Here is a 12682-nt window from a genome sequence, read left to right as displayed (position 1 = left end):
CCAGGGCTCTATTGCTGTCCGCCCTGAGAAATCAGCAGTAGATCCTTCTACCAAAGAAGTGTAAAGGTAACAGCGTTTTCATAGTCTTTGCCCTCTGCCTTACATGATCCATCAGAGGTCAAACTCAGTGCTTTCTGGATGAAATACATGGCCTGCTTCTGTTGGAGATAAGGGTCCAAGGATGACGCTGTGAACAATTCGCATCCTTGGCAGATGAGATGTGAAATGTGTCCCTTAACAGATGATGTGGTGTTAGCTCTGGGGAAGCATCACATCCATACAGTGGCTCAGCCAGGTGGGGCCAACAGCACGGAAAGACCTTTCCTCTCTGCAGGCTGTGCTGCGGGAAGCCCTGCAAGGAGCTGGGTACAGCATCGCTCTGGCTCCGTCCCTCACAGTGGATTTACAGGTCCCAACGGGGCTTGTATTCAATGTAAGCTTGTGAACTTAGAGGAAGGGGCAAAGAGAGAACAACTCCCTACGAGTGGCCAAATGTAATAAACACAGTCACTAACCGCTTTTTGGAATACACACATAATGATATGAGGTATTTATATTTTTACCACCCCAGTGGGACTTTAGCAACTAACTCGGATTTTCCCACCCTGACCCAAATAAATATTGAGGAGTGGAAATAACAGATTTCCTTTGCCTGAAATAACCATGTGCTCATTCCAGAAGGATGTCAGCTGAGTGATCCTCACTTCTCAGGATCGGTTAGACCTTGCAAAGTTTTCCCCTCTTCTCCCTGAGCTCTGTAAGGACACATTTGCATTGGGCCAGATCTAAATTCCACCAAAGTTGGTGACAGGTCTCCATCTGGGTCACATAGATTTTTAACAATCATTTGCATGTGAAAATGGAGCTGAAAAAGGTGGGTGGGCAGTCTATAAACAGTTCTGGCCCTCAGAAAAATATTTGCCTACATTTCAGACCCAACCCCTGAAATGTCCCTCTATTAGGAAAGGACACAGAGGAGTGATCAGGAAAGGGACCCTCAGCCCCCTGACCCTTCTCTTCCTCACACAGTACGGTACATTTAAGGGCACAGCCACCCCCTAAAATGCCGGAACAGCCTGCCCCTCTTCTCTGCTCTCATAATATCTCACCTGCATTTTTATATATAAGATGATATAAGGATCTATTTACTTTAGAATTAAAGTAATACAAGGATCCCTTTCATAAAAGGATTATCTTTTTAGGATTAAAGGATATAAGGATATGTTAGATTTAGGATTAAAACAAAAGTAGGATTTTTAGATACCAAACCAACCTCCTCTTCCCTCAGCTGCTTCGTACAGAATAAAAGAGAATTAAGGCAAAATTAAGAAGCACTCATCAGGCTTTTCTGTCTTTCAAGGGCATTTTGTGTCTGTTTGCATTGAATGTGCACATTGGGCATTGGTCTAGCCTGCAACTTCCCAGTAGCCAAAGCAGGTGCAGTGCTTTCTGCTGACACGCGGCACATACCTGCACTTTCATTAAGACTTTCCATCTTGCAGTTTCTCATGTTGTCTGTAAACACCAGCCCAGGAAGTTGCAGCAGAACTATTTCTTACCCTGTCCTACTACTACAACCAAGTTCCTCCTTGGTGCTTCTACAGTAGACTTAATTTCTGTACAGGGCACGGGCTTGGTAAGATGACCAGTGTCTATTTGAAAACTAAGGTGGTTGGTCTGCAAGGTCCCATAGAAAAAAGTTACCTCCTGGAACCTATACTGTACGTGAGGCAGGTGTCCGTTAAAACGTTCAGGAGCTCTATGGGTTTCAAGGCTCTTGGTGTGGTAAACAGGCTGAGAATTAAGGAATAAAAATGGTTACCTCTGTGGTGTGCAGAGACCTCAGGTGGTTCATCTCAGACTGGTGATCCCCTGCCACTCCTGAAGGATCATCATCTCAGTTCAGGTTCCATAACGCCAACAACAGGAACAGCTGTCATTCCCTTTCTTGCCCTTGATCAATAGTGTCCCAATCTTAGCGTTCGATGGCGTAAATTATTTATCTCTAATTGGATTGGATGCTTCCTCAGTCCCAGTGAATCAATTAATGACTATTTGCCATCAGAGTTCTTGGTGCCCTCTAGAGAGATTTGTCACAGCAGCACCAGTGGAAACTGCTGCTGGAAAGGTTGGGAGGAGCAGAAAGGAAATCTCTTGGGGGTTCTTTCTTGGAGAGTAGGCTTAGTTGCAATAGCTGTCAGACATCTGATCTGGAAGAGGAGTTGCATAAAACCTTTGTTCTCATTGCAAAACCTATCTTTGAAAACCAGAGCTCCTTGAGATCCATGTGAAATGTGGAGAAGTCTTAAATCAGTGTTGTCCACTCTGCATCTCCATCACTTTCTTCTTCTGCTCCATCGCTGCTGTTACAACCTCAAGCTACTTTTCAAGGGCAGTAGCCGTCTCTGCCCTGTAACTCTCTTAACATGCTTGGGGTTCATGATCAGTGCAAGGATACCCTCACACTGATACACTGTTGGGTAGCAGTGATCCACTGCATGCTCAGCAGCTGCCTTTGATAATGAAGGATCTTTGAGAACTTAAACGTTCTCATTTTAAGCTCTGACAATATTTAAGCATGTGCTAACAGTTTAAAGAAGCAACCCACTAGAGACAGTCTCATTTGTCAGGAGCAGTTCCTCTAAATTTCACCATAACTGAATTAAGGCAATCCAGAATGGAGCGAGTTAGAGCGAAGACAGGAGCACTGATGGATGGTTTGCACCAGCTGCTACAATGGTGCTTTGAAAACTCCTTGAGCTGAGGTACTGCAGATCAGCGTCAGCGACTCCTGAGTAGAAGCAGGGCAGCTTGAAGAAGGCTGAACTGGATTTCTGAACTATCACGCAGAGCAACACATCAACACAATGCCTGACAGTAATGCCCCTCATCCTCCAAATCATCCCTATGCTATGTGAAATCAAATCATGGACTGTCATGGATTGTGATGACTGGAGACACTCAGATATCACCTTCAGGAAAGCAGCACAGCTTCAGGAACTGCATATTTAAGATAGAAGAAAATCTACCACCATTGCAGTTCCAGGAGGTCTTCACAGTTCAGAGCCTTTTCTGCATTTTTAGCAACAAGACTATGGAATGCCCTTGCAGCCCCACCGTTCCTGACTCCTTGTACTCTGGATAACTTAGATTGCTTGTAAAAATCAAAGTGGTGAATCTAAAGAAGTGCTTAATGCTGCTGCAATCAGCATATATACCACAATGAGGTATTCCTCCAGGCTATAAATACAAAGGGACATGGAGATTAGGTACTAACGGTGCAAGGGCAGGAGAGACAATGAGTCAGAATGTCAATCCTAAAAATATCCACAAGTTTGGTCCATCTATGAAGAACGGGTTCCCCAGAGAAGTCATGGTTGCCCCATCCCCGGAGGTGATCAAGAACAGGCTGGTTGAGGCCTTGAGCAGCCTGATCCAGTGGAAGGTGCCCCTGCCCAAGGCAGTGTGGCAGGGGGATCAGAATTGGATAATCTTTAAGGTCTCTTCTGACTCAAACAATTCTATGATTCTATGGGAAGAAACTGAGAAAGTTGAGACTCTTTTACAGCAGCCGGGGCAGAGGATGTCCTAGTGCAAGGCAGGATAAAGGGCAGAAAGTTCCTACACCAGTCTGGGTTTGATATGAATCAAAGTATTTTGGTATGACTATGTTGAGACTGGCCAGCTCGGGAATATTTTAGAACTTCAAAACATAGGAAACAGGATCTTTGCCCTATGTCATGGCAAGTGCAGCAGTCATATGCATTAAACTTGACATGCCATGCAAAGAGCTGTGCCCACGATAACAAAACACCACTCGGAACAGGCAAGATAAAGGAAAGAGACTCTCCCAAGACCGAATGGCTGGGCAGACCTGGGCTCTGCTGATTTCAGTGACCAATGTCCTCCTTGACCAGAGGCAAGTGGCTGCATCACTGGTTTATGGCTCCTAGGGAACAGCTGCCCCGAGCAACACCCAGGACAGCAAAGACATTCTCCCTGTGGGGGAGTATTTTCTCTGCTCCCATCATAAAGCTTTTTAGCACCCGCACCAGCCTTCTCCATGCTGATTTTTAGCAGATGTTGTGCTAATGAATAACAATGTAATCTCAGTGCCTTAATATAGTGCTGGGGTGTGATAAGTCTGAAATTGCTGTCATCATCAGCGTGAGGACGATCTGGTCATTGTTCAGAACTGTCCTCCTCTGATGATTACATGAAGGGGAATGTATTTTCTTCCATCTACTCCCACTCTGCTTCCAAATTTAAAACTATTTAGACATTAGGTACTTCTGTTTTTCTAAGGGCTTAATAAGAGGCCAGGATGCAGATGTTCTGATAAGGCCATGACAAATTACAAATGGGGAAGCCATATTAAACTTGGCTGATTACGGGATGCCAAACTCAGCTTTGACTGTACGAGCGTAGTGATGGTCAGAAAGGGGCTCCAGTAGTTCTGCTACCACCATGCGCCACATACTGCTGAGAGCAGAGAAGATGGCTTACAGTCCAAGCAAATATTGCAACTCAAAGCTGGAAGCCAGAGATTAAACCCAGGGCTTGGGGAGAGAAAGGTGGGTGAGGGGATGGCTTGGTTTCTATACTGGCATCCGGTGAAACAACTGAATAGGTCAGAGAATGGACTAACCAGCAGAGGGACCAGCCACACTAGACAAGACCCCAGAAGAACCAGCCCTGTGGAAGGGATGGTTGAACAGGAGGGCATCACTACTGAGCTGTGCAGCTCTCACTTTCTGGATGTTTGGGAACAGATACTCCAGGCAGCTCTCACTGTTGATGCTCCCAGGAGGGGCTTGGCAGCTTCCACCTTGTGTACCAAGGCAAGACAGGCCAAACTGAACGCTGTAAACTCCATCCTGCTTTTAGAAGGTCTAACAAACATGCCCATATGGGCCATACTCAGGAAGGGAACAGTGGGTCACAACGGGAACTGGAATGGGAGAGTAAAGGGCAGTCAGAGTGTGAGGAGGGGAAAAGTGAAGAGATGCAAGAGGAAGCTCTCTTCTAGGAGAGAAGATAAGAGATGGGAAGGCACCCTCGGAGCAGCACAATTTACAGTAGTGCTGTCTTGGAAGAGCAGTAAAGGAATTGGTGGCAGAGCAGGAGAGAGGTCAGGGGCGAAGTGCCATATGTGAAATCACTCAAGCAAGTAAAAGGAAACATCCTAACACCAGCCTTTGCTTCACTGGAAAATGAGCGACTACAGGCAGCTGCATCTACCAGGCAATTTAATTCTGAGATCTAGACAAGCACATCGGTTAGAAAGGACCTCTGGAGGTCTCTAGTACAATTCCTGGCAGCCGCCCTGCCAGCTTCTGACCAGGGCAAGGTAAAAACTTTTTTCTTAATCACTAACATTAGCACCAATGTTCCACCTTGTCTGTTGCCTCTTGTACAATTAACAATCCGCCCCTAACAAAGAGGAGCCAGTTTGCTGGCAGCTGAGCTGCTCTGGCTCAAGACTAAACCTGGGACTCGTCTTGATGCAGTGCAATGGCAGGTGGGAGCTGAACCTCTGAATTCCCCCAAAGGAAAAAGCGTTTCCTGCCCAATTTCATTCCTTTACTGCCAAAAATCCCAACTACTGAAGGAGGTTGGGACTGAGGAGATGATTTCTGTTAAAAAGTAAATCCAGAAAAGAAGGACAGGGTCCATGATCACAGGAGCACACAGGCTCAGCTGCTTTTTGGGTAGCAGACCACATTACAGGGCCCTCCAGACTACAGCAGGTGCCCTGAAAACCTCTGCACTCTCCCCTCCTGCATCTGTGGCAAAGCTTGGCCAAAATCCATGGCCAGTTTCTGCCACGACTCAAGATGTAACTGGCATTCATGTATTTTTTTTCTTTAATAAGAACTCCTCTGGACAGTATTTTCTGGCTCAGGCTGTACCTCCTGCTCCCTGTGGTGCGAAGCCCAACGCTCACTCCGACAGTGGGGGCTGCTCTGTATCTACCAGCATTCACCAACTTCAGTCTTTGAAAGGTGAGGAGCCATAAAAATACACACACAACCGCTGAAGCCCCATTTCATCCTGCCAGAGTGCCTTAGGAGGGGGCATATCCACCTGCAAGCAGCCCTCGGCTATATTCCTCTTCTTTGGCATCTTCGTGCAGAAGATGCAGTTGTGCACCACCACAAAAAGTCCCCAGCCTAAGTTAGTCCTCATTCCAGACTCCAGAGCTGTAACTGTTATTCTGGAAACCAGCTAGTAAAATCCCAGGCTTGCTTCCATACTGCCAGCTTTGCCAGCGGCCACTCCGCGCTGGTAAAAGCGGGATGATGGAGGAGCCAGCAAACACCACTTAGAAATGCCTTTATTATCCAGGGACAACAGAAAAGTGGAGATTCATCTAAGCTATACAGTCCTGGGGACTGGGGAAATGCTAGCTGTGCTGCTTTTCTTCCGGACTCTGCTGGACAGCTAAATCCCATTTTAAGCTTATGAAATATCGCCTGCTCTTTATTTATATATCTGATGTATTTGCTGATGGCCAGAACCGACATCTCTGTGGCTCCCTCTTTCTAACCCCGTGGGTTTTGGATCTGAAAGCAGCCCTGATAGAGCAGATGAAAACACAATGGTAACTCAATCTAGCTCGCTCGGTGTAAAATGTAATAAAAAGGGGGCCCAGAGCCCAAGCCTAAGGCTGTAAATTTTCCACCAGCACCGTGCCTGCCGTCCTGCTCAGCCATTTCTCCTCCATCTCTTCCCTGCTCTGCCTGGTCCCACCACGGGGACTTGTGTGCTGTCACTTTGCCTCGCTGATTTAGGCGTTTCAAGGGAGCTGATCCAACGGGCTTCAATTCGATAGATGCTCCGGCAAGGGCAAAAGGACCTGGGGGAGAGGCAGAAAGGAGAGGTGTTGTTTTTGCCAGAGCCCAGGTGAGTGAAGTGAGGGAGGCACGTCTGATACACAGAGCAGACTCTGCTGTGCTCCATGCAGACAGATGGAGGGAAGAGCCTGGCAGCACTCATCTCTGGCTTGTGTGCAGCACGGAAAACACCACCATCAGAAGCTAATTATTTCAACTTCACTAATGGCTTCATTATATACTGGGGAATAAAAAGCCATATGTGTTACATACCATCCTGACTTCTCAGTCTCGTCTCTATGTCTGCTTTTGACCAGCTTGTAAATAAATGGATGAGAGCAACAAAGTCTTACCTGCTGCCAGCTCCACGTCTTTCATGCTCCTACTTTGCTATCTATTTTCATCTCTCTTGTCTAGAAACAAATCAATACCACATCAGTTCACACCTTGTCCAACTGTAAGTTGTCATCAGAAATAGCTGGTGGCCAGCGGGGAGGAAGCGCGGGTTGGTGGCTGGCATGCTCAGTTAGGCTGTGGGATATCGCAGCTCAATTCCCTGGGCTGCCACAAACAGCTGCTGTGACCTTCTGCGGGTTCGGAGAGCCGGACCTGCTCCAGCAGCTCCGTGTTGCTAATGGCATTCACGGTGCAACACCCCAACTCCGGGACTCAGTGCCACCTCACCAGGTGAGACGAGAGAAAAAGGCTCCTACGTGGGCTCAGCAGATGGAAATAGAGGCTGCAGCTCCAAGTGGGATGTGGGCTTAACGGAAAACTCCCCCAAATGATTTTCAGCAAAGACTTCCATCTCCAACTGGAGGGGAAAGAAAAATCTTGTGAAAACTCACACTAATTTTATCTGGAACAGATTTTTTTGTTTGTTTGTTTGAAGTTTTCCTGGCAGCTCAACACAAGGAAGGGGGATGACAGTGCTCAATTTAATCATTTGAGTTACACAGTAGAAGAGCTAAGGGCTGGGGGACCCTAGATAGATAGCGGCGGGGGGACACAAGACTTTGTTTCAAAGCTCCATTGCAAGCACTCCTTGCTCAGCTCCTGAATACCTCCCTCGCCTCTCTGTGCTGCCTGAAATCCTGCAGGTAGAGCATCCCAGCCAGGCACCCTGTCCCTGGGCGGAGACAGGGATCCCATCCCGCGTCTCTGGCAGGTGGGTGAGGCAGATCCAACACCAGCCCTGCAGAGAAGGGGGACACCTCTCCTTCCCCTCCATCCCCACGGTCCAGGGCTGGCTGCAGCGCTCAGAACCCAGGCTTCTGCTGTGGGTTACCCAAAACCTGCAGGTCTCCTTTGCAAATCACCAGCTGCAATAGGTGTCCCGAGCCAGGGCTGCCCCATCTCCGGCAGCAAACCCAACCTTAGCACCAGCAATGAGGAAAGGAAGAAAATACAGCCCTGCTGCTCATCCTCTCCCTTTATAAGATCCCTTTACCTTAGCTGAGCTCTCCTCCAGCTATGGCAGAGATCCAGGGCTGGGATGCACTGCACCTGCCTGCAGCGTGCTGTTATCTGTGCCCAGGCACAGCTGTAATTAGGGAGGGAGCTGGGAGATCGAATGTCCCAAATCACGTCACCTCTATTGCTTCGCATTAAAACATCTCACAATGCATGCTGCAATAAATAGGCAGACAAATAGCTCTTTTAAAATGTGATCCCCGCAAGCTATTTTGAAAAGGAATTATCTCAGCAGAGCTTTAGCTAGAATTACCTCCGTTAACTCACTCCCTTTTCTGCCTCCCTCGCTGGAAAAACCCTGAGCCAGCACATCCTGATTTACTGTGTTCAAAGACACGAATCAGAGTCATTAGGGGAGCTGGTTTTAAAACTCTTCCTTTGACATCCACAGATGTCAAAGTGGGTTCAGCCACAGATTTGACCTCCAGCACCAGGAAAATATTACTGGGGAGAACATGTCTTCCAGAGCCTAAATATCTGGTAGCACCTGGAGAGGCACAGGCTGCGCATGCAGCGGGAGAAAGAGGCAACTGGCAGCAGCGAGTGGAATGCTCCTCTGCCAGCATCTCCTGCTGGTACAGGAAAATCTATAGCCCCTATAAATAAATACCTTTGCTGTCTTCCACAAGTCTCCCCTGCTCTGAGATGTTAGCACAGCTCTGACTGCCTAAAGATGATGCTGTGTGACCCACAGAAGAGCAGGTAGGACAGGAGTTTGACTTGATCTCTGAAATACGTTGTTTCTCAGTCAAATCCTTGGAGTCTGAATTAATTAAAGTAAATGAGGAGAATTTCTGAAATATTTACAATTTCACATGTAATAACCGGTCACAATGTTGACTGGTCTTTTTAGCTGGGAACTGAGAGTCATTCTGGCTAAAAAAACCAACATATACATAACGATAAAAGTCAAAGTATTTTCCTCAACATCATCTTCTGTCCTTCCACCGCATAGAAACACTTGTCTAGAATAAAAATCTGCCCTGCTGCGCCAGTGAAGCGTGCATTCTCACAGGATATCGGTGCTCGGGATTTTAACTTTATGTCACTACGTTTTATTTAAGAAAAGGACCTTTGGAGTTTTCAGTTGGCCATATGACTTCTCATTGTGCAGAGAACATGAAATTTTACTGAGCCATGGCACCATGTGACCTTTGTTATAGACTTTCATGATCATCCCAGGTCAGAAGCCAAAGCTGCGGCAGGCCTGGAGCTCTTACCCCTCCATCCATCCAGGACGCAGTGGTTCATCTTAACCCAAGCTCTCCCCAGGTAGATTCCCATACACATGACCTCACAGGGTATTGAGAAAATAATATCCTACAACAACGTCCTTCAAAACCCACTAACTTCTCAGCACATCCTTTTTTCCTCTCTTATCCTACTTCCCAGCAGAGCAGTGAGCAGGCAGGAGTTTTCAACCACCTATTTCACCTGAAAACTTCACATGCTCCTAATCCTTCCCTATTTATTTAATTAAAAAAAAGAAGAAAAGAAAATCCCTCCTTTCTTTTAAAATACCCCACAGTAAAACCACGCCGAATGGCGAAACCTTGGGCTGTGATGCTCACTGTGCTGGATGCACGTTCCCCCCGTGCTTGGCTTCCTCCCTCTCTGCAAAGTCGGCTGCCAGCAGGGACAAGGACAATATTTGGGTCTCACTCCATCCCTCTTGGCCATTTCCATCTTGCAAAGAGCAGGGAAGTGGGTGCAAAGCCAGCGTGCCTCTGGAAGCCCATTACTGTTTTATGGAGGTCACCCTCACCTAATTATGCCACTGTTCCTCCCAGCCCCAGCCTGACCCTGCCTGATCCTGAAACGGATTAACATGTCTTGGTCACTTGAGCGTGTGGTGTGTGTCTGCTCCAGGAGGGCAGCGGCTGAAGGTCTGGCCGTATCTCAATGTTATTTTGACCTCGGCCGTTTTTTTCCATGGCGAGTCCTTGGCAGACCTGTTGAATGGGGCTTTCATTTCGCTGACCCCGGGGGTCATCTGTTTTCGGAGCATAAAATATGGATGCGGTGGACAGGAGGGAAGAGATAAACTTCACTGAGGAGCCTTAACAGGCCAATGAGCCGTGACTAATGATGATTGTGGTTTGTCTTTGGAGGGCATAATTCATTGGGCTGCTGACCACTTAGTGCACTAGCAGGGGAATTAACTCCTTCAGGTGCAGGCTCACAGAGCTCTGCCCAGGAAGGATTTGCCTGCTCTTTGCTCATCCTTCTCCCCTTTTTCAGGGGGAGCAAGCATTTCTCTCCATATCTTTGCCCTCTGAAATCCTTCCTGGCTCTTTTTATGAGCTTCTTACCCCACGCTGCCCCACAAAAAAATGTTCTTGTTAACTTTTCTGCAAGAAGATTTCCTATTGCAGTGCCCTCTGTGATGCCTCAGCTCTTTCTTGCAGCCAGAAGAGGGGCCACAAACCCCACAAACCATGGTGACCCTTTTAGGCACCTGGATGTTGTGCTCCTGGATGGCAGGTGGTGACGTGAGCCACAATTGCCCCAACAAAGGAGCTGGTGTGTCAAACACTGCTCTTACATCTTCATCATCGGGCTCCCTCAAGGCCTTCAGCTTTCTCCTGGGAGGAAAGCTTGAGCCTGACAGCACATTCCCAGCAGCGCTTCCATCCATCCCTGTCAGCCTGCGGACAGACGGGGATGGACAGACAGAGCAGGATGCTCCCTCCTGGCTGCAGTGCAGGCGGCCTGGAGAAGGATGGCAGCAGCCCCCCAGCCAGCAAGGTGTGCTCAAGTAGCAGCAGTGCCAGCATCCAAACCCTCATTTCATCCAAAACCCTATTTTTTTAACTTGGCATTCAACTTCTGGAGGTGTTAATTGCAAAGCGTTGCGTTTGTCATGATCAGCAGCTGGAGGAGAGGCTGACACTGCAAGCAGCTCATTGAAAATAAGCCATTTTGTGCTCACTGGTGCTCGTAGGGGGACCTGCCTTTTCTGCAGCACCCTAAAGGCTGCATTACAGGGGAAAAATCAGAAGTTGTATGAGTGTCCTACAGCTTTCAGTTACTTTAACAGCTCAGTTCTGCCTTTCTTTGCATTGCTGTATCTCCCAATGAGGTCAGCCATTCCCAGTACAATTAAGGAGGCTCACTTAGACTGCAAGTGCCTCAGTTTCCCCACCTGAAAATCTGGGGAGGAGATGCTAACACTGACTTTCTGTGCTATGTGTTTGGACCTCAGTGGGGTGAAAAAGATCCAGCAGGTGTGAGGGGAGTGATGTGGTGTGGGTAAAACAGCTTACCTTTCCTTCTGCCGAAAGATGCTGGCGCTCCACACCTGCCTGGACACTGGCCCCAGGGTTGAAGGAGGATCCTGTGTTTTGGGGCATTCAGTCATGGAGCAGTGCAAGGGTAGAAGAAACTGTGCTTCTGGAAATCGCAGGTTTGAGGAAAATCCTGAAAGAACCATTTTCAAAAGCAGCCACAAACCGAACCAACTGATCAAACTGTCAGTCAAGCTGTATTTTAAACACCGATCTCATAAGCTGCAATGAGAGTGATATCCTTTAGATAATTCCCCTTAAAAGCACAGGGAAAAAAAGAAGACATCAGAAAGCCTGAGGGCAGACTGGAAGAGTTACCCAAGGGCTTGCATGGGTTCAAATCTGTTTAAACTTTTAAATAACAAAGTATTTACTTATTAAGAGCCATCCTGCCAGAGGACCTTCCTGCCTTTGAAGGCACAGAGCTACTTCTGCAGCAGCAGTGGGTGTCCCTTAAGACTTCAGTAGGGCCAAGAACCACAAGCCAGAAGCCACAAGGTCTCCTCTAGAGCCAACAGCAATCCAAAAGGCACAGCACGAGGTGTCCGCAGCAGCTGGCTGGGACACAGCAGGGAGATGGGTGGTAACACGACCACAGGTGCCTCTCCATCCCTCAGCGTAAGTCTTTCCAGCCCTTCACAGCAAAGTTTGAGAAGGGCTGTGGACATTTGGGACTGGTTTTCTGATGATTTACAAGGCAAAGGACAAGCCATAAACCTCAGCCCCTTAATTGCAGCAAGAGCGCTGGCACAGCCCAGGTCTGAGCTGCAACACTTGTACAACTGCATCTCTTAATACACCACACAGTGACCTGGGACTCTGCAAGTTCAATCACGCTGTAATTCATTACTAGGAAGTTAAAGGAGATATTCTCACCCTACCTAGGCTTGCTGAAGATTTCTGGGGAGGCACAGGAGAACAGCTCCTCCAGAGAAGATTTCACTGGAAATTGGGAGGCTTAGAAATTCAGAGCAAGAGCAAAAGCAGTGTGAGTTATGAGCATCCCCTAACTCGGGTGAGGCGGTTGTGTGGGAATGCTGCAGCGACAGAAGTGAGTTCTGTAGTTAAATGGATTTGGGGGAAGGA

Source organism: Cuculus canorus, chromosome 17 (assembly GCF_017976375.1).
Source record: "Cuculus canorus isolate bCucCan1 chromosome 17, bCucCan1.pri, whole genome shotgun sequence".
Classification (NCBI taxonomy): Eukaryota; Metazoa; Chordata; class Aves; order Cuculiformes; family Cuculidae; genus Cuculus; species Cuculus canorus.
The sequence above is the reverse complement of the archived record's forward strand: the minus strand, read 5'-3'. Positions refer to the sequence as shown.